The sequence below is a fragment of the Phocoena phocoena genome, chromosome X, assembly GCF_963924675.1.
Source record: "Phocoena phocoena chromosome X, mPhoPho1.1, whole genome shotgun sequence".
NCBI classification, from domain to species: Eukaryota; Metazoa; Chordata; class Mammalia; order Artiodactyla; family Phocoenidae; genus Phocoena; species Phocoena phocoena.
The window spans coordinates 71,889,132-71,910,648 of NC_089240.1; the positions used below are offsets into that span (position 1 = coordinate 71,889,132).

Here is a 21,517-nt window from a genome sequence, read left to right on the forward strand (position 1 = left end):
AGGAAAGACAGCCTCTTCAATAAGTGGTGCTGGGAAAACTGGACAGCTACATGGAAAAGAATGAAATTAAAACACTCCCTAACACCATACACAGAAATAGACTCAAACTGGATTAACGACCTAAATGTAAGGTCAGACAGTATTAAACTCATAGAGGAAAACATAGGCAGAACACTCTATGACATACATCATAGCAAGATCCTTTTTGACCCACCTGCTAGAGAAATGGAAATAAAAACAAAAATAAACAAATGGGACCTAATGAAACTTAAAATCTTGTGCACAGCAAAGGAAACCATAAACAAGACAAAAGACAACCCTCAGAATGTGAGAAAGTATCTGCAAGTGCAGCAACTGACAAAGGATTAATCTCCAAAATATACAGGCAGCTCATACAGCTCAATATCAAAAAACAAACAACCCAATCCAAAAATGGGCAGCAGACCTAAATAGACATTTCTCCAAAGAAGATATACAGATTGCCAACAAACACATGAAAGGATTCTCAACATCACTAATCATTAGAGAAATGCAAATCAAAACTACAATGAGGTATCACCTCACACTGGTCAGAATGGCCACCATCAAAAAATCTACGAACAATAAATGCCGGATGGGGTGTAGAGGAAAATTAACCTCTTGCACTCTTGGTGGGAATGTAAGTTGATACAGCCACTATGGAGAACAGTATGGAGGTTTCTTAAAAAACTAAAAATAGAACTACCATATTACCCAGCAATCCCACTGTTAGGCATATACCCTGAGAAAACCATAATTCAAAAAGAGTCATGTACCACAATGTTTATTGCAGCTCTATTTACAATAGCCAGGACATGGAAGCAACCTAAGTGTCCATTGACAGAAGAATGGATAAAGAAAGTGTGGCACACATAAAAAGAAATGAAATTGAGTTATTTGCAGTGAGGTGGACGGACCTAGAGTCTGTCATACAGATTTAAGTAAGTCAGAAAGAGAAACCAAATACTGTATGCTGACACATATATATGGAAACTAAAAAAAAAAAAAAAAAAAAAAAACAAAGATTCTGAAGAACCTAGGGGCAGGGCAGAAATAAAGACACAGACGCAGAGAATGGACCTGGGGACACGGGGTGGGGGAAGGGTAAGCTGGGACAAAGTGAGGCAGTGGCATAGACATACATACATTACCAAATGTAAAATAGATTGCTAGTGGGAAGCAGCCGCATAGCACAGGGAGATCAGATCTGTGCTTTGTGTCCACCTAGAGGGGTGGGATATGGAGGGTGGGAGGGATATGCAAGAGGGAGGAGATATGGTGATATATGTTTATGTATACCTGATTCACTTTGTTATACAGCAGCAACTAACACAATAATGTAAAACCATTATATTCCAATAATGATGTTAAAAAGTAAGTTTTTTACAAATAAATTATTACAAATAATTTTTACAAATAATAAGTTTTACAATAATGTAAAACAATTATAATTCCAATAATGATGTTAAAAAATAAGTAAGATATTTGGCCATAACACACACGTGAAAATGCAAAATAAATATGCTTTAATGCAGTGGGTATATGGTGCTCTCTTTTTCATACTTTCCATAAAATAATTAAATTTAAAATTTCCAGGCTGGTGTGGGTTTGAAGATAGTTTTACATGTCTATGAGTTGGGTGACATGTGGGGAAGTGGAAAGATTTAAGGAGACGTTTGGGAAGAGGTGTGTGTGTGTGTCTTTTATTGTAAGAAGTAAAAATAGTTAAAATTATAAAACGGAATATCTAAATGAAAATAATTGTTAATATAAATTAGCCACAGCCTTTTCATGCAGAGATAGTTTTCTCAAACGTGTTTGTACATGCAAAATAGTATATTTCAAAATGGAGATATTATAAAATATTGGGAGGAAATATCTTCATTACTTTTCCACTTGGATTGCAAATTTCTTAATAAATAGGATGTGACAAAATTCATCTTGATATTTCTGTATGCTTATATGAGTGCTATGTACCACATGAACGCTCAATTAATTTTCTTTAATGATGATGAAGAACAGATATTTAGTAAACAGTGCCACCTTTTACTTCTCACTTCTAACTCTCATACGTATTAAAGCAAAGCATTATTTATATCAATGTTTGCCAAATTGTTCACAATATTTTTGGATTTTTTATTTCAGTGTATAGAACAAATTGTTGATCATGCAGTTAATTAGCTCACCCAAGCAGCAATATAATTTAACCATTAGGCTTATCAAAATAACCATACCAAATTCTTTCAAGCTCCAGTGATTTTAGTCATATCGGCCAAACACAGAAACTGTGAAGCTTCATTTCTGTTAGCTTTGCTAAAATGTTCTTTCTTTGAAAGTTTCTATCTCTCATTCTATGGGCATGATATCTCAGAAAACTTGCTGCTAAGGGGGTCCTTTTTGGAAGTAAACAAAATTTTGTTGTGGCATTTTGTTGTATCAAAAGGTCTTCATCCAGGTTTCAGCATTTCAACTTGCTGAATTCTGAATAAGTGTGGAAGTTTTTGTTTTCCCCACAGTCCTAGGCTTAAATGTAATCACAGATTTCCTGATAGCTGCATAGCACCCAAAAAGGGAGCAACTTTGTGTAACTGTTGCTTCAAAATCTCAGATAAAAGTTCTCTATGAAATTAATGCTAATAACCACTTGAATCATACATGGAGCTTTCAGACATCAGGCACAGCAAGATATCTGTAACATGAGACTATGAATGCTACTTGGCAAGATTTAATATTCAATTGTCATGTAGCGCTCTAATATGGATGTTGCACAGTTGGAGCCAGACAGCCGCTAACTATACAGCATGGTCAGAATAGTTAATAGCAGCATTCAATAAGTGAATGCTCACAGAAAGTAACCTCTTATCTCTTTTTTAATCATTTCCTTGCTGATTTAGTCCCATACCAATCTATTACTAAACTGAAAAGTATGATTGTCAAACTCTTTTTTAGAAATGAAAAAACTTAAAAATATGAGCATTTATGTATTCATGCTTAAAAATGTTCTTTTACTGAATTACAAATAAATATAATGTCCAGTTGTAGCCTTTACAGTTATTGCAGAATGGTCTTAATACAATTATTTTGAAACATATTTATTCTGAAATTATGGTTATAAAACAGCTACACTTGGCCAATAATGTGCCTCTATTTGTCATCATGAGCTAAGGACAAAATAGTCTAGCCTGTAATATAGATACATAAAATTAGAAATAGCAGAAATAAAATTTAGAAATAACAAAAATAAAGGACTTTTTCTCTCACCAGGAAAATTCTATTCTAATAACCAATGTCCATATCCAATAGTGTCTGACCTGTTTGAATAAGATATAGTCATCTGATATAAAAATAAATTAATAATAGTAATAATACTAAAAACTCATGATTTCTACAGATGGTTAATCCACACATGTTGGTGTCTAACCCAGCTGGATAAAGGTGATGGTCTTATTTTTCAAGGAACTCAATCCAGTTTGTATTATTCTCCTAATAGGCATGATAACTGGGTTAAGGCTAATCACTAGGAAATGTGCTATAAGAGAACTATGAACATTAATGACAGGATATCTTAGGTAATACCCACTAAAAGATATACTAGATGTTAGAACAAATACTCTACTATTTAATAAAATTAATAATGAAATGGAACTTATTCAGTTAGCAGTTGTACTTTATTGTCTTATCACTAGACCCTGTCATTCGTTCAAAAGAGACACAAGTTCAAAATTCTACTATAAAATAATGAAGCCAGTTCTCATAAGCTAAAGAAAAAATCTGAAGTTAATGATTTTAGTGCTTTTCTATGTATGGGAAGATGCAAGAATCTAGGGTCACTGAAATTCTTCCTTAGATGTGCATCTTAACTATTGAGGGGCCCCGTATACCCAAAACACAGAATGCTTCCTGTTTTTCCATCCTGAATTCCCCTCAGGCCACACTGCAGTGCGCTGCAACTTAATCCTTGTAGAACTAGAAGGGCAGGCAACATTCTTTGTTTACCCTGTGTATTTATTTATTATTTGCAATGTATATTTCTTTTATTGGGAGGTAAATAGTCACCTCATCTAATCTTTTTTTAACATCTTTATTGGAGTATAATTGCTTTACAATGTGTTGTGTTATTTTCTGCTGTATAACAAAGTGAATCAGCTATTTGTACACATATATCCCCATATCCCCTCCCTCTTGCTCTCCCTTCCACCCGCCCTATCCCCCCCCTCTAGGTCACAAAGCACTGAGCTGATCACCCCGTGCGATGCAGCTGCTTCCCACTAGCTATCTATTTTACATTTGGTAGTGTATATATGTCAATGCTAGTTCTTGCAGAGGTATGGCATCATGCTTATTTTTTCATTAATTTTATTTCTTTTTGACTGCGTTGGGTCTTCGTTGCTGTGCGTGGGCTTTTTCTAGTTGCGGGGACTACTATTGCGGTGCACAGGCTTCTCATTGCGGTGGCTTCTCTTGTTGCAGAGCACAGACTCTAAGTGATCAGGCTTCAGTAGTTGTGGTGTGCAGGCTCAGTAGTTGTGGTGCACGGCTTAGTTGCTCCATGGCATGTAGGATCTTCCTGGACCAGGGACTGAACCTGTGTCCCCTGCATTGGCAGGTGGATTCTTAACCACTGTGCCACCAGGGAAGTCCCTGGCATTATAATACATTTAGCAAATTTCCATTATTGAAAAAAAAGTTACATGAAGTCAGTGTTGTCCCTATAAAAAGGTAAGACATATGGTTGCTCTATTAGGTGTAGTGCTAATGGAGGAAACTGTGAGTAACATGAGTCATACTGTCTCAGGATTTAAATTACAACCGTTGTAAAATGTATACCTTTGGCAAATGCATTCACTCTTTCTGGTCTACAATACCTCAGGATACTGTTTTGTGGTACTAAATAGAACCCAAAGAGGTGACTGCATTTTAATGTAGCTTCCAACACACTCACATAAATGTGTGTTTGTGTGTATGTTTTTGTGTGCATGTATGTGTATGTGTTTCTTAGATCAAAAGTAAGAAAAATTTTACTCGAAACTTTAAAATACTAATTTCATTAGACTTTGGTGCTTCTGGCTAGAGAGAATTTAAACACAGCCTAGGATGTTGCTAATTAACATGAATTTTTAAAGGAGATTAAGGCTCTATTATGCTAGTTTCAAGGCCCATTTTAAAGACTGTATCATGTGTTAATATAGACTTGATCTTTTTTAAGTTGTACTCTCAATGAGTTGTTTTAACTCTGTTTATACATACTTTACTTATGGATGTGTTTCTTTGTTTTGTTTTGTTTTGTTTGTCATGGGTGTGAAACTTTTCTCTGAGTTTCACAGGCCAGTCTAGCAAGTTAAAAACTCACTTCACAACTGATCCAAAAGAACTCTAGCAGGTCTAGAGTCACTGTTTTTGGTGGACAAGACTATTATTTGAGGCAGAAGCAGGAAAAGAAACAGTTCCTTTCTGTTGGAGTAATCTTAGAGTGGGGTTTAAAGAGTACTTACCTCTTTCACTTTCTTCCGTTTCTTTGACTCACTTTTTCCCTGGATAGGTGACCACTATTCACCAGATCTTAAATTCCTAATGCTTAATTATCTTTAGTCCTGACCAAGAGGTGAGACAAGAGGAAATGTGGATATATTAAATCTCTAAACAGAAAATTAATCAAATTTCCTTTCAGAATAATTTTTCTTCTACCAACTTTTGATTAAAGCTGCTAATGGAAACCAAATTGATAAGTTTGAGTATCAAATTTTATTTTTTCATTCTTATTCACCTTAGGAGGGCACAAAGGTACCAACAGGCAGGCAGTAAGAAGGATAGAGAAGTAAAATATCCTAGATAATCAGTACACTAGTTCTGATTGAGAGCCCACTATGCCTTATTATTGTTCAGATTATTCCTCATCTGTGCTTGATATTCTTTCAAGATAGGTATATTATGAGGCCATTAAAGTAGAAGGTCACAGCAAAGGGATTGCAGACCCCAAACAAGAAGGAACCAATGTTTCACTTTGGTTCTTAACATAAAAATGTACTCAGTTGTGTTCATTAGATATCATTATTCATTTATCCATTGAACAAAAAATTTACCAAATGCCTACTATGTTCTTGGAACTGTTCTATACTCTGAGGATACAGTGGTATTTGAGATTAAGTCTTGTCCTCATTGATCTTACATTAGAGAAGGGAGAGGAGGCAGACAATAAACAAATAAGCAAGTAAATAAATAAGATAATTTCAGATTGTGATAAATTCTATAAGTACAATAAACAGTGATATAATAGTGACTTGGAGTGGGGAAACGTTAGATGGGAAAGTCAGAGATGACTTTTTGAAAATGTGATATTTAAATTAAGACTGAAAGTTGTAAAAAACACTTCCATATAAAAAGTCAGGGAAAGAACTTTCTAAGCAGAAAGAGTACAAAAACCCTAAGGGAAAAAAACAGGCTTGATGTGCTCAAAAAAAGAAATTCAACATGACTGAATTGCTGGTGAGGTAAGCAGATTATACTGGGTTTTTGTAGGATATGGTAAGGTATGTAGGATTTGATTTTGTTATTAGTTCAGTGGAAAGTCACACTGGAGGACTTTCTCCATGGGAATGATTCTGAATGCTGAAAACTTACTGACAGAGTGTATATGAAGCATGAGGAAAAGAGAGGAACAAAGGATGACTTCAAGGATTTTGATTTGAGCAACCGGATGTATGAGGAATACTGGAGGAAAAGCAGAGTGTTTTTAGATGGAAGAGGGGTCAAATTTTTTGGGTTTTTCATGGTTAGTTGGGTATGTCTATTAGACTTCCAAGTGGAGGCCTTGAGTTGGCAGTTGGATATATGAATTTAGATCTCAGGGGACAAGTACAAACTGGAGATATGAATTTGATAGTCATCAGGATATGAGTGCTAATTAAAGTCATGTTACTGGACTTATAGACAGAGTATAAATATAGAGGAAAAGAGAAGTTGGTAACAAGCCCTCAGGTGTTCCAACATTTAGAGATCATGTAGCAAAGGAGAAGCTGGGCCAGAAAAAGGATCTGGGATGGATCATATACAGCAATAGGAGAAAAACTAGGAGAGTGTAGTCTCAAGGAAGCAAAGAGAGAAAAGAAAGTATTTCAAGAATTAGGGAATGATCCACTATATTAAATGATACTGAGAGATAAAGTCAGGTGAAGACTGAGAAATAACATTAGATTTGGTAAAATGAGATGGCTGGTAACCTTCACAAGAGCTGTTTCAGCAGAGTGGTGGGGACAGAAGCAAGACTGACACGGACTGAACAGTGAAAGAGAGGTGAGAAAACGGTTACAATGAGGGTGTCATTTTTTTGTGATGTTTTAATGTAAGAAGCAGAAAAATGAGGCAGCAGCTGGGAAATTATGTGGAGTTAAGAGAGTTTTGTGTAATGCAAATCTACATATTAATAGGAATGATCCAGTTGAGAGGGAAAAATGTGACACTATGGGATAGAATGCTAATAATTGCATGAAGAAAAGCCATGGAAGGGCAAAAAGAGGGATCCTGAGAACATTTGGAAGAGTTGGTCTTTGATACAAGAGACATTTTATCCATAATAGAGTATGTGGATACAGATTCAGGTCGGTTGGTAAATTTGCTGGTTGGAAAATGAAATAGTTCTCTTCTGACTGTTCCTATTTTCTTAGTGAAATAAGATGTGAGGCCATTAACTGGGAATAAAGAACATAGAGGAGAAGTTGAAGATTTGTGGAGAGACGGAATGGTGAAATAGTTGTCTCAGAGAATAGGAAAATAAATTAGGAAATTGTAGGATTGCTAGACAGTGCTGTTTGGCCCTTTGGAGATTTTTAATCATACATTTTAAAATACGAAATTCATCTGAGAAACTAAAATCCAGTCCTCCATTGGCGCAGTCTACTCCTGGTTCCAGGTATTGATACCCTAGAAAGAGCCTTGATTGTAACAATTGGAAAAACTTCACTGGCATTGGAGAAGAGAATGAATAGGACAAGTAATTTGCCTCTGACTCTCAATACATGGGGCACCTAGTCAGGCTGTCCCAGATATATTAGAATGACCTGTGGGTCTTCCTACATACAAATTTTGCTCTTTGGAATGTCATCACAGAGTTCCAGAGACTTCTCTTGATTTCTTTAATTTTCCCAACCCTCACATGATGTTTTGCTCTTTGATCATAGATTTAAATCAGAATCTGCTGACTTTTCTACACTTATCATATGCTAATTTTTCCCTCCACATGGCTTTTTCATTCTCCTTTGAAATTGTCAAGATGGACCATGGCTTAATGCTTTACTGAACACATCTGTCTCACACACTCACAGGGTCAACCTACTTGTGGGTGCTGAACAATGGAATTAATGATTGTGCCTATGTAATACCAAATAGGGTATTTCAAGGTTTTCTGAAGTAAGATATAGAAGAGAAATTTCTTTTGATGGAGAAAGTGGAAGCCGTATTGACTGTATTTCTGAAAAACAGGTGGAGGCTCAGCTTTTGGTTACAACAACAGTGATTTCAATGTAGGGTGATCAGGATAGCCCCACTTTCTGTTGGTTGTTCCAATGTAAACATGAACAGTTACCCCTGTCACTTTCATAAGTGTTCTGGTTTGGGCAATAAATTATATAGTCATTCTACCTCAAGAAGCTGATACAGTCATTGATTGTGGAGAAAAATGTCTTCATAGCTAGCTGCTATTCTTTCTGAACCCCTATGGGCTCATAAGAGTAGGATGTCACTATCAAACTCTTAGAGGAAAACATAGGCAGAACACTCTATGACATAAATCACAGCAAGATCCTTTTTGACCCACCTCCTAGAGAAATGGAAGTAAAAACAAAGATAAACAAATGGGACCTAATGAAACTTCAAAGCTTTTGCACAGCAAAGGAAACCATAAACAAGACCAAAAGACAACCCTCAGAATGGGAGAAAATATTTGCAAATGAAGCAACTGACAAAGGATTAATCTCCAAAGTTTACAAGCAGCTCGTGCAGCTCAATAACAAAAAAACAAACAACCTAATCCAAAAATGGGCAGAAGACCTAAATAGACATTTCTCCAAAGAAGATATACAGACTGCCAACAAACACATGAAAGAATGCTCAACATCATTAATCATTAGAGAAATGCAAATCAAAACTACAATGAGATATCATCTCTCACCATTCAGAATGGCCATCATCAAAAAAATCTACTAGCAATAAAGGCTGGAGGGGGTGTGGAGAAAAGGGAACCCTCTTGCACTGTTGGTGGGAATGTAGATTGATACAGCCACTATGGAGAACAGTATGGAGGTTCCTTAAAACACTAAAAATAGAACTCCCATATGACCCAGCAATCCCACTACTGGGCATATACCCTGAGAAAACCATAATTCAAAAAGAGTCATGTACAAAAATGTTCATTACAGCTCTGTTTACAATAGCCAGGACATGGAAGCAACCTAAGTGTCCATCAACAGATGAATGGATAAAGAAGATGTGGCACATATATAAAATGGAATATTACTCAGCCATAAAAAGAAATGAAATTGAGTTATTTGTAGTGAGATGGATGGACCTAGAGTCTGTCATACAGAGTGAAGTAAATCAGAAAGAGAAAAACAAATACTGTACGCTAACACATATATATGGAATCTAAGAAAAAAAAAGTTCATGAAGAACTGAGGGGCAAGACAGGAATAAAGACACAGACCTACTAGAGCATGGACTTGAGGATATGGGGAGGGGGAAGGGTAAGCTGTGACAAAGTGAGAGAGTGGCATGGACATACATACACTACCAAACATAAAATAGATAGCTAGTGGGAAGCAGCCGCATAGCACAGGGAGATCAGCTCGGTGCTTTGTGACCACCTAGAGGGGTGGGATAGGGAGGGTGGGAGGGAGGGAGGTGCAAGAGGGAAGAGATATGGGGACATATATATATGTATAACTGATTCACTTTGTTATGAAACAGAAAGTAACACACCATTTTAAAGCAATTACACTTCAATAAAGATGTTAAAAAAAAAGAGTAGGGTGTCACACTATGATCACATGACCATCACCACCACCCCTAGGACCTGATCTCAAAAAATAAATAAATAAATAAGTCACCATGTCAGTCTGACCCTGCCTTGTATTCTATAAGTTTATACTCCTTAGGTTCTGCCTGAAACACTTTTCTACATCTATCTAGCTGTATCAAGGCCCAGGTCTGGCTTAATGAATTTAAATTAGGCCCAAAATGGACAAGTGGGAAGTATGCAGCATTCCTCTATATAGTAGCGGAGACTCACCTACTACTTCCTATGGGATCCTTCTCCCCAAATATATCCATACTGCTTCAGCTAGAAAATCTGTTCTGTGGTCCGCAAATCCAAATTTTAGATAGCTCTCTTTTCATTGCATCAGATATGCTATTCTCTCTTGCCTGCTGGAGAAAAAGGCCTGGACCAATGAAATTAAGTCCATGGAAGGAAAGGTAGCCCCTTTAAGAACTGATGTACAGAATGCTCAGAAACCCGTGATTCTGTCTACTATGACATCAGGGAGCCAAGAAAAGAGGGACTGGCTATAGACACAAGTGAAGCTTTCTTGCCAAGCTTCACTGAAATCACACTTTCAAGAGTCATGGTTTTCTTTTTTAGTTTTGTGGGTTTTTTAAATTTTATTTTAAAGAAGATTGCAAAAACAAAGCAGAAAAGGAAAGCTCAAAGACAAATATTTAAACAATAGAGGAAAAATATTGAGTCTGTCTCATTCTTCCTGTTTGTATCAGTTTTTTTTTTCCCCAGATGATACTTAACCTTTATCTCATCTCCAACATTATTATCAATCCAAGGTTCCTCCTCCAGGGGTGGTTGTGGATGGACATGAGCTTAAACTTAAAAATGAGTCATGGTATATATTTCACATCCAATTTAATCTTATTTTAATCAGAAAGTGCAATGGATTATTTTATAGTCTGCATCAAATTCCCCTGTGTCAAAATGTCTCTATCAAAGTACCTATATAAAAATATCCTTGATTTCAATATGGCTCCATCAAAATGGCTATGTCAGAATGTTATGTACCCACACATAACCAGTATGGCTGTAAGAATAGGCTCTGTGTAGATCTGGTCTGCATCCACTTATATGCCTCACGTCTGTGTTAAAATGCCAATTCCTTATTTCAAAGTCCGTATTGCTACAATTTACTCTTTGCTTATGTACTTAAAGTATGGTCTTTAAGAACCAACTCTTTATCAATTGATTTGTATTTGTTTCCCTCCAAAACTCTGCTGTATGCTGTAACTGTTTAATGTTGCAGTTCTCTATATTCAGCTTCAGTATTCTCTAAGTTACTTTTTGTCAACTCTGTTTTGTCTGGGGATTAGCGTTTTTCACACTATGACAATAGGAAGGGGGATTTATATTTAATTCTTTTGACTGGAAGCTTCACGTATTGCTTAGAGTACCAGCTGAAATGAATCTTCCATTTGCATTTCCCCTTCAGTAAGCCATTCTACAACATAGAGAGAAAGATAGATAAATATAAATAGATAATAGATAGAAATAGACAAAGACCTGCTAAATTACCACTATAATATGTAAACATTTGCCTTTTAATAATACCTTTGCTTATTTGTCATTTTTTAGGAGCAGGCCTGGAGGTATCTTAACATTTAGATATTTAGCATGTGGTATCAATATGAGCCATTGTATTTCAAATTTCCTTAAAATCATGGCTAAACCTTTCCTCTCTCCCTTAAACAAAAAACAAAATCTACCTGCAGAATCCCTGGAGTTCATCCCTTCAGAGCATCCTTCCTAGAAGTCCTGTATCTCCACCACAACAGTTCTCTGGAAGAAATTACAAGTAAGCAATCCCTTAAAAGGAAATTTAAAGCTTGTAAATACTGAAAAAGAAAGAAAGCAGGATATTATTTGGAAAGAATTTTAGCAGAAAGTTTTATGTATTTATTTTTCAGTAGGAGGTGGGGTTGCAGAGAAGGAGAGGCATAGTCAGAGATAACAGTGTTTCTAACTATGAATATATACATAATTGTGTTTATGCCAGAAGATAACACATTTCCTGAGGAAAAAAGCACTGACCTAGATTAATCTGTAAGATTTTTTAAATTGTATTTCCTTCACTTATCTAAGTACCATAGTAATTTCTCAGACATTCTTAGACCATAGGAAATATTCCCTAAAAAAACCCTAGTCTTAGTGAGGAATAGAATAAAAGCAGAACCATTTTCTTTGTTTTATGAAGATGCCATTATTTTAGTATATCGATCTAATGTGCCTTCTGGATGGTTTCATTTATTTGCTTCCTAGAGAATATAGTGATAAGAATCTATGTGTGTTTGATATTTTTAAAATATCCTGAAATATTTCATGTTTGTTTTTTCATTTAAAATAGCATTATGACTTATGAGCCCAAAGAGGACAATCCTTACATCCATCCATCTTTTAATTGGAATGGCTCTCTGGGAACAGCTAGACCTGAAGCAAATTATGGGGACAAGTATTCTTCAGCCATGCATATGAAGCCACTTTTCGTATGTATCATGCATTTCCATTTCTATATATGGTTATCATCACCGTAGTTCTAGTAAAGGTAATATAATGAATACTAAGACTTTGCTATAGCAAAATGATATGACAGAATCATTTGAGATAAAGATATGGAAAGTTTAGCTTATAAGACTCACTATCACTACTATTTCATTTTGTTAAATGGGATTAGGAAATATGAGTCAAAGGTATAGTATATATAATACTTCATATGTATAAATATACTATGTATGTAACTTAAATTTGCAATCTTTAGAAAGGAGATTTGAGATCAAAGGAAGACTGGTTAAATTCCGTGAGACTGGTCTTATGATAATCATTAAATTATCATAATTTTACAAGGCAACTGCTATTTTGTGTTTTAGTGTACTTAATACATTAAATAGTACATTGCTCAAGCTAATGCTGAATACTGGCTAATTGCTGATCTCTAATTACAAGACATATTAACAATTATCATGAAGTGCAAACTGTGTTTCTCTGTATAAGTGTTTAAAACCAGAAATCAGAAAAAAAAGTGAAATGGATCATCACCCGAAAGTTATCTTTATGAATGTTCTTGACAAATGCAATGAATTATAGAAAAATGAAAATAATTCACCAAAAATGAATACCTTATGTTTGTTGACATATTGAATTTTTGTGTTTTTTGGGGGGAAGGGTCATTTTTAGTTGAGTGACCACTGACAAAATAACCTTCCCCAAAAAACCCACAGTGGAGAGAGTGATATCACCAAGATGGCAACATATGTCATTCCTGACTTCACTCCCCCTCAGAAGGAAAACTAATATCTATTCAAGTACATGGCACTACTGAAAGAATTCTAGAAATAAGGGTGAGACTAAAGCACCCCCTGCACCACAGAGAGCAAAAGATACTGCTTCAGAAGGATAAGAGAAGCTGCTACACAATGACTGCATTGTCCCTCCCATTGCCAGTGTAGCAACACACAGAGAGGTCTTCCCTGAGTCTCTGGTTCCTCCAGTGGGAAAGGAGAGGCAAGGGGGACAACAAACCTCCTAAGTTTCTTGGAGCCCCTACTCATGTGGGAGCCCCTACTCTGGTCTCGCTACATGGAGACTGCAGGGAAATCTGCAGGGCTCAACCACTGGGAATCTGACTGTTATGGAGAAGAGAGAAGGGGCTTGCAACAAAGATCTTGGCAGACCAAGTTCATACCTGCAGTGCCCAAGTAGTAATCCTAATTAATGGCTTTGCCCATATGCAGAACCAAGTCAGTGGTGCACTTTGACTAGGGAACCCATTAAGATGCAGATCTGATTGATTTGGGTACTCAAATGAGGAGTTTTTCTGGCCGTAGAGCCTGGACCAAGGAGTCTGAGGCAAGGAGCTGAGTCATAGATCCATCCACTAGGAAGAGTGTCTCCCAGCCCCATCTGATGAGTAGCTAGTGAGAGCACCGGGAAGTTGTGTAGCCTAGCAACACTCCAGCTGAGAGACATGCAGAGCTGATTGCCCCCAGAGTAAAGCCAATACTGGGCATGGAGGGTTCTCTTGCTAAGCCCAGGCAGGGGGATTAACTCATAGCCAAGGCTGAGGGTAGCTCCCAACCCCTCAAGACCAGAAAGCCTGCTTGGAGAAAAATGGGAGTTGCCTGGAGTGACCCTTCACTGTCCCACTCAAGCAAGTGACCTGAAACATAGCCCTGCCCATTGTGGCTCCAGAGCTCCATCTGACCACAAGAGCTGGCAAGAACCCCTAGAAGCTGTGTAACCAACAATGCTTGAGCCAAGATGCGGGCCTGCCCAGGCAAGGGAACTGAGACATATCCCCACTCACTGTGGACTGTATCTCTCACCCCATCTGATCAGAAAGGCTGGCAAAAAAACTGGAAGCTGTGCAGCCTAGCAGCACTCAAGGCAAGAGGCAGGCAGGCAGAGCTGATAGTTCGCAGAGCAAAGCCAATGAACCTGTTCGGCCAGAGAACTTGGAGTGCAGGTTGGCTTTAGTTAAGACAACAAAGAGCTTTACTGGCTTTATGTTGCTTCTCTCACTGCACCCAGGCAGGAAAATTAATTCATAGCCCTGCTCATTGCTGAATACAGCCTCTAGCCTGCCTAACCAGGGAACCTAATCAGAGCACACAGGAAGCTGCATAGCCCATCCAACAGCCCAGACTAGAGTGGCACTTGAACAGAGAGCACAAGCCATGTCTTTCCCCATTTGCAGAAAAAAACTGGTGGTCTCACCTGATCAGGGAATTCAGTGTACACTGTCGCCTGATCTGGGTTCCCAAACAATAAGCCCATACAGGTCCTTGCTACCCTACCAGGGAGTGAAGCTAATTCATAGCCCCATCTACTACTGAATATAGTACCCAGTCCCAACCATTTAGTAAGCCTGACCAGAGAATCCAGGAAAGTACAGCACCATCTAACAGCCTTACTTGGGTAGGGAACCAAGCCAGCAGTCCTATCCAACTGTTCTCAGCCAGTGGCACACCTTCCCACCCCCAACCTCAGAGCTTGAACAGTTGCCTCCCTCCACCCCCAGCATAAGAGTAGGCCCCACTTGCCTAAGCATATTACCAACAAATATGCCTAGAGATCCAAACTGAGCTGACTGGTGAAGATCTGTCTCTGCCAAGGCAAACCTGTAAAGTCTGTATGAGGACCCCAATTACTCAAATGTGCAGGTACCAATGTAAGGAATCAAGGATAACGAAAAACCAAGAAAATATGACACCAACAAAGGAAACTAATAAAGCTCCAAGAACTGACGCTAACAAAATGGAGATCTATGAACTGTCAGACAAATAATTCAGAATAATTCTCTTAAGGAAATCTAGCAAAATACAAGAACACACACAAAAAAAACTAAATGAAATTAGGAAAACTGCTTTCATGGATGGAGGTCAGGCCCGCAGCCAGAGGGAGGTGTTGTTCAGTGGAGAGGCTGCTCTGCAGGAGGACACCTAGATATCAGAGAAGGCTAGAGCTGAAAAGTACCCTGCAGGTCATCTAGTCTAACCCTCTCATTTTACAGTGAGAAGCCTAAGGTTATGGGAGGGACAGGGCTTGGCAGGATTTAGACACCTGATTATTGGCAGAGCAGGAAAATTCCAGGTTTCTTAAGTCTTGTTTGACCTTTTTCTACCATTAACTTTTTTCAGCTCAAGGCTCTCTTTGGGGAAGACAAGCAGCTTTGCCCATATTATATAGCATATATCCAAAGCATATGCACTGATATGTTTAAGTGTTGTGATTGTAAAAAGACCTTAATAAACCAGGCTTAAGTGGACTGCTCAGCAGTTCTGAAAGAAATGGTTCTTGATTACTAAACAATACAATTGTGTAGCATCAGACCTCTTCATAGCTTCCTTAGGAACTGGTGATGAGCCCTGGAAGTAGACTCTTTAAAACTTAGGAAAGCACCTGATGTTTCCCCAAGTTGTAAGACTATGTTTGCACTGGTTAATTGCCAGAGTGCCTGTTTGTGGCTCATTGGTTAAAAAGAATTTCAGATGAAGAGTATCAGTCTGGGCGCTCTCCTGCCTGACTAATCCTGTCCTGATCAGTCACTGGGTCATGTGACAGCACTGCAGTGTAAGGAAGAAGGAAAAGACTTGATTCTATGGTTTGAGGAGATGTGCTTTTATAAAAAAAAATTTTGTTGATTTAGAATATTGTGTTAGTTTCAGGTGTACAGCAAAGTGATTCCGTATATATACTCTTTTTTTTTTTTTTTTTTTTTTTTTTTGCGGTACGCGGGCCTCTCACTGTTGTGGCCTCTCCCGTTGCGGAGCACAGGCTCCGGACGCGCAGGCTCAGCGGCCATGGCTCACGGGCCCAGCCGCTCCGCGGCATGTGAGATCTTCCCGGACTGGGGCACGAACCCGTGTCCCCTGCATCGGCAGGCGGACTCTCAACCACTGCGCCACCAGGGAAGCCCTATATACTCTTTTTAAGACTCTTTTCCCTTATAGGTTATTACAAGATATTGAGTATAGTTCCCTGTGCTATACACTAGGTCCCTGTTGGTGATCTATTTTATAAACAGTAGTGTGTATATTTTAATCCCAAACTCCTAATTTATCCCTCCTCTCCCAGATGTGCTTTTTATAATGGGAATTATTTGCATTAGAGAATGCCTTTGGGGAGTTTATGTGAGCTGAAGTAGATGTGTCAAGTAACTGACAGATGTTGCATTCTTATGACAATAAATTTATACCTAACAATTATAAATACTCTTTTATGAATTTCATTTATATGTTTTGCCCCTAGGAGGGGCAGCTTCTAGGAAAAGATTATAAGGGGCAGCTGTCACTTTTCCATATAATTATTCACTCAATCTCAATTCAGAGAGTATCAACTGAAACAATAACATAGTTTAAAGAGTACTCCATGATTAAGGTTGTAAACCCTTAAGGGAGATAACTATGATTTCTCAACATTCAGTGTGTGCTTAGCCAGTGACCAAAGAACTTCTCCAGTGGCTACACTCCACTGGAGAAAGGTTGTTTTTCAGTAATGATACAGAGTGTCCCAGACCACAAAAAAATGAACAGTTCAGTTTTAGAATTTGAGCAGCAGCATAGAGTTAAAGAACAAGTGATGAGCCAGACAGTTGATTTTAGAAAGTCTTTGAAAAACAATATTTGCATGCTTTTAAAATGAGAACAATGAAGAAATTGTTTTAGGGCATACAAGACAGTATCAGGAGTCAATGGTCCACTAGTGATCTTAGTTCATGTTAAGTTTCCCAGATACGCTAAGATTGTGCACTTGACATTACCTGATGGCATGAAGCGGAGTGGGCAAGTTCTAGATGTCAGTGGTTCCAAAGCAGTCGTTCAGGTATTTGAAGGGACTTCAGGTATAGATGTCAAGAAAACGTCCTGTGAGTTTACTGAGGATATTCTCCAAACACCAGTGTCTAAGGAGGTGCTTGGTGGGGTATTCAATGGATTAGAAAAAACAATCAACAGAGGTCCTATTGTACTGGCTGAAGAGTTCATTGACATCATGGGCCAGGCAATCAATCCTCAGTGTCGAAGCTATTCAGAGGAGATGATTCAGACTGGTATTTTGCCCATAGATGGCATGAAAATTCCTGTCTTCTCTGAAGCTGGCTTACCACACAATTAGATTGCAGCTCTAATCTATTGCCCGCCTGGTATGGTAAAAAAAATCCAAAGATGTAGTGGACTACAATGAGGAAAATTTTGTGATTGTATTTGCTGCTATGGGTGTAAACATGGAAACTGCCCGGTTCTTCAAATCTGACTTTGAAGAAAATGACTCAAGGGGCAATGCCTGCCTCTTTTTTAACTTGGCTAAAGACCCAGCTATTGAGCAAATTATCACTCCTCATTTGGCTCTAACCACAGCTGAGTAGTGAAGATCAGTATGAAAAACATGTATTGGTTACACTAACAGACATGAGTTCTTATGCTGAAGCACTTTGAGAGGTTTCAGCAGCCAGGAAGGAGGTTCCTGGTCAACGAGGCTTCCAAAATTATATGTATACAGATTTACCCACAATATATGAATGTGCTGGTCGAGTGGAAGGTAGAAATGACTCTATTACTCAAATTCCTATTCTCACTATGCATAACAATGATATCACTCACTGAATCCCTGACTTGACTGGATATATTACAGAGGGGCAGATCTACACACGGACAGATTTCCCCACCTATTAATGTGCTGCCTTCATTATCACAGTTAATGAAGTCTACTATTGAAGAAGGTATAACCAGAAAGGATCATGCCAATGTATCTAACCAGCTGTATGCATGCTATGCTATTGGTAAGGATGCACAAGCCATGAAAGCTGTAGTTGGATATGAAGCCCTTACCTCAGATGATGTTCTTTACTTAGAATTTCTGCAGAAGTTTGAGAAGAACTTTATTGCTCAGAGTCCTTGTGAAAATTGCCCTGTCTATGAGACTTTGAACATTGGCTGGCAGCTGCTTCAAACCTTCTCCAAAGAAATGCTGAAGAGAATCCCTCAGAGCACCCTGAGCAAATTCTACCCTCAAGACTCTGCAAAGCATTAACTGCTACTTCATCACTGGCTTGATTCTTTTGTGAAATACTGGTTCTGTTTTCTTTATTCCTTTTGCACTCCCCCATCCCTACCTTTGTGTTGGAGTTTACTGTGTTACCCTGTAATTAAAAACAAGGAATAGATAACAAAAAACTGAAATTACAAAAACAGTACATGAGCAAAATGACAAGTTCAGCAAAGAAATAGAAATTATCAGAACAACCCAACCAGAAATCCTAGAGTTGGAAAATATGAAAACTGAACTGAAGAATCCAATAGAGTTTCAAAAGCAGACTCGACCATGCAGAAGAAGCAATCAGCAACCTGGAAGACTGGACATTTAAAATTATCCGGTCAGAGAAGCAAAGGAAAGAAGAATGCAAAAGAGTGAAGAAAGACTATGGGACTTATGGGACACAATGAAAAGAAACAATATTTGCATGATTGGAATTCCAGAAGGAGAAAAGAAAGAGAAAGAAACAGAAAGTATATTTATAGCAATAATGGCTGAAAACTTCTGAACCTGGGGAGAGAAATTGACATCCAGATCCATGAGGCCCAAAGGACCCCAAATAGGTTGAACCCAAATAGGGCTACACTGAGACATTATTTAAATTGTCAAAAGTCAAAGGCAATGAAGAATTTTAAAAGCAGCAAGACTAAAGAGAGAAGTTACATAAAAGGGAACCCCCATGAGATTATCAGCAGATTTCTCCAAAGAAACTTTTCAGGCCAGGAGAGAATGGGATGACATTCAAAATATTGAAAGAAAAAAACCTGTCAACCAATAATTGTATACCCAGTGAAGCTGTCCTTCAGAACTGAAGGAGGGATAATGACTTTCCTGAAAAAATAAAAAAGCTAAAGGAGTTTATTACCATGTGACCTACCTTACAAGAAATGCTAAAGGGAGTTCTCTGAGTGGAAGCAAAAGCACATTAATTAACATCATAAAAACATTAAAAAGGTAGCAAAAACTCACTGTTAATGGTAAATATATACTCAAAGTTAGATTCTATAATATGGTAATGGTGGTGCGTAATTCACTTACAACTCTAGTTTAAATGTTTAAGAAAATGAATGTGGTAAAGATAACCATAACTACAATAATCTGTTATTAGTTACACAACATAATATATGTAAATTATAACAGCAGTAACATAAAATGTAAGAGGGAAGAGAAGGAAAAGTGTAGAGTTTAGGAATTTCATTGAAGTTAAGCTTTTATATATATTTTATGTAAGCCTCATGATAACCATAAGGGAAAAAATCTGCTGCAATTACACAAAAGAATAGGATAAAGATGTCAAAGCTTACTGATACCAAAAGCATCAAAACACAAAAAAAGAGAGCAGGATAAGAAACAAGAATCAATGGATCTACAAAACAACCAGAAAAAAATTAACAAATTGGTAATAGTAAGTCCTTATTTATCAATAATTACCTTAAACTGAAATAGATTAAATTCTCCAATCAAAAGACATGAAATAGCTGAATGGATTTAAAAAAAATAAAAGCAAGATCCAATGATTGGTTGCCTACGAGAGACTTACTTTAGCCTTAGATGAATACACTGAGAGTGAAGGGATAGAAAAAGACATTTCAAACAAATGGTGACCAAAAACAAAAGCAGAAGTAGCTATTCTTATATGAGAAAAAGATGGACTTTAAACTAAAATTGGTAAAAAGAGACAAAGAAGGTCATAATATAATGATAAAGTAGTCAATCCATCAAGAAGATATAACAATTGCAAATATTTATGCACCCAACATTGGAGCACCTAAATATATAAAACAAACAATAACACATTAAAAGGAGAAATAAACAGTAATACAATAACATTTGGGGACTTTAATACCCTATTCTCAACAATTGATAGATCAGCCAGAGAATTAATAAAGAAACAGTGGATTTGGATTTGAACAACGCTATAGTCCAATTGACCTTACAGAACATTCTATCAAACAACATCGGAATATACATTCTTCTCAATTGCACATGGAACATTATTTAGAATAGACCATACATTAGGCCACAAAACAAGTCTTAGTGACTTGAAGAAGACTGAAATCATACCAATTACCTTTTCTGACCACAATGGCATGAAACTAGAAATCAATAACAAGAGAAAATTGGTAAATTCACAAACACATAGAAATTAAACAACACTCTCCTGAACAACCACTGGATCAAAAAATACATTAAAAGAGAAATTAAAAATTTCTTGAGACAAACGAAAATGGAAGCACAACGTATGAGAACTTATGGGATGCAGCAAAAGCAGTTCTAAGAGGGAATTTCATAGCAATAAATGACTACATTATGAAGCAAGAAAGATCCCAAATAAACAACCTAACTCTATGCCTTAAGTAATAGAAAAAGAAGAACTAACTGAGCTATTTACAATAGTATCAAAAACAGTAAACTACTTAGGAATAAATTTAACCAATGATGTGAAAGATCCAAGAATACTCAATGGAGAAAAGACAGTCTTTTCAATAAATGGTGCTGGGAAAATTGGATATTCACATGTAATAGAATGAAACTTGACCCCTCTCTTATACCACTTACAAAAATTAACTCAAAATGTGTTAAAAACTTAAATGTAAGACCTGAAACCATGAAAATTCTAAGAGAAAGCATAGGAACAAATCTTCTTGACACAAGTCTCAGTAATTATTTTTTGGAAACTCACACCTAAAGCACAAACAACAAAATAAAAAATAAACAAGTGGGATAACATCAAACTAAAAAGCTTCTGTACAGCAAAAGAAACCATCAACAGAGTAAAAAGACAACCTACAGAATGGGGAAAATATTTGCAAACCATATATCTGATAAGGGGTTAATATCCAAAATATATAAAGAACTAATCCAACTTAACAGGAAAATAATAATTAAATTTAAAATAGTCAAAGGACCTGTATAGACATTTTT

The 21,517-nt window shown here is 37.2% G+C and overlaps 1 pseudogene; it reads left to right on the forward strand.

The window, feature by feature from the left end:
* Nucleotides 1-18,589, forward strand: part of LOC136142170 (V-type proton ATPase subunit B, brain isoform pseudogene) — a 35,222-nt pseudogene extending 16,633 nt beyond the window's left edge.
* The last annotated feature ends 2,928 nt before the right edge of the window (nucleotides 18,590-21,517 follow it).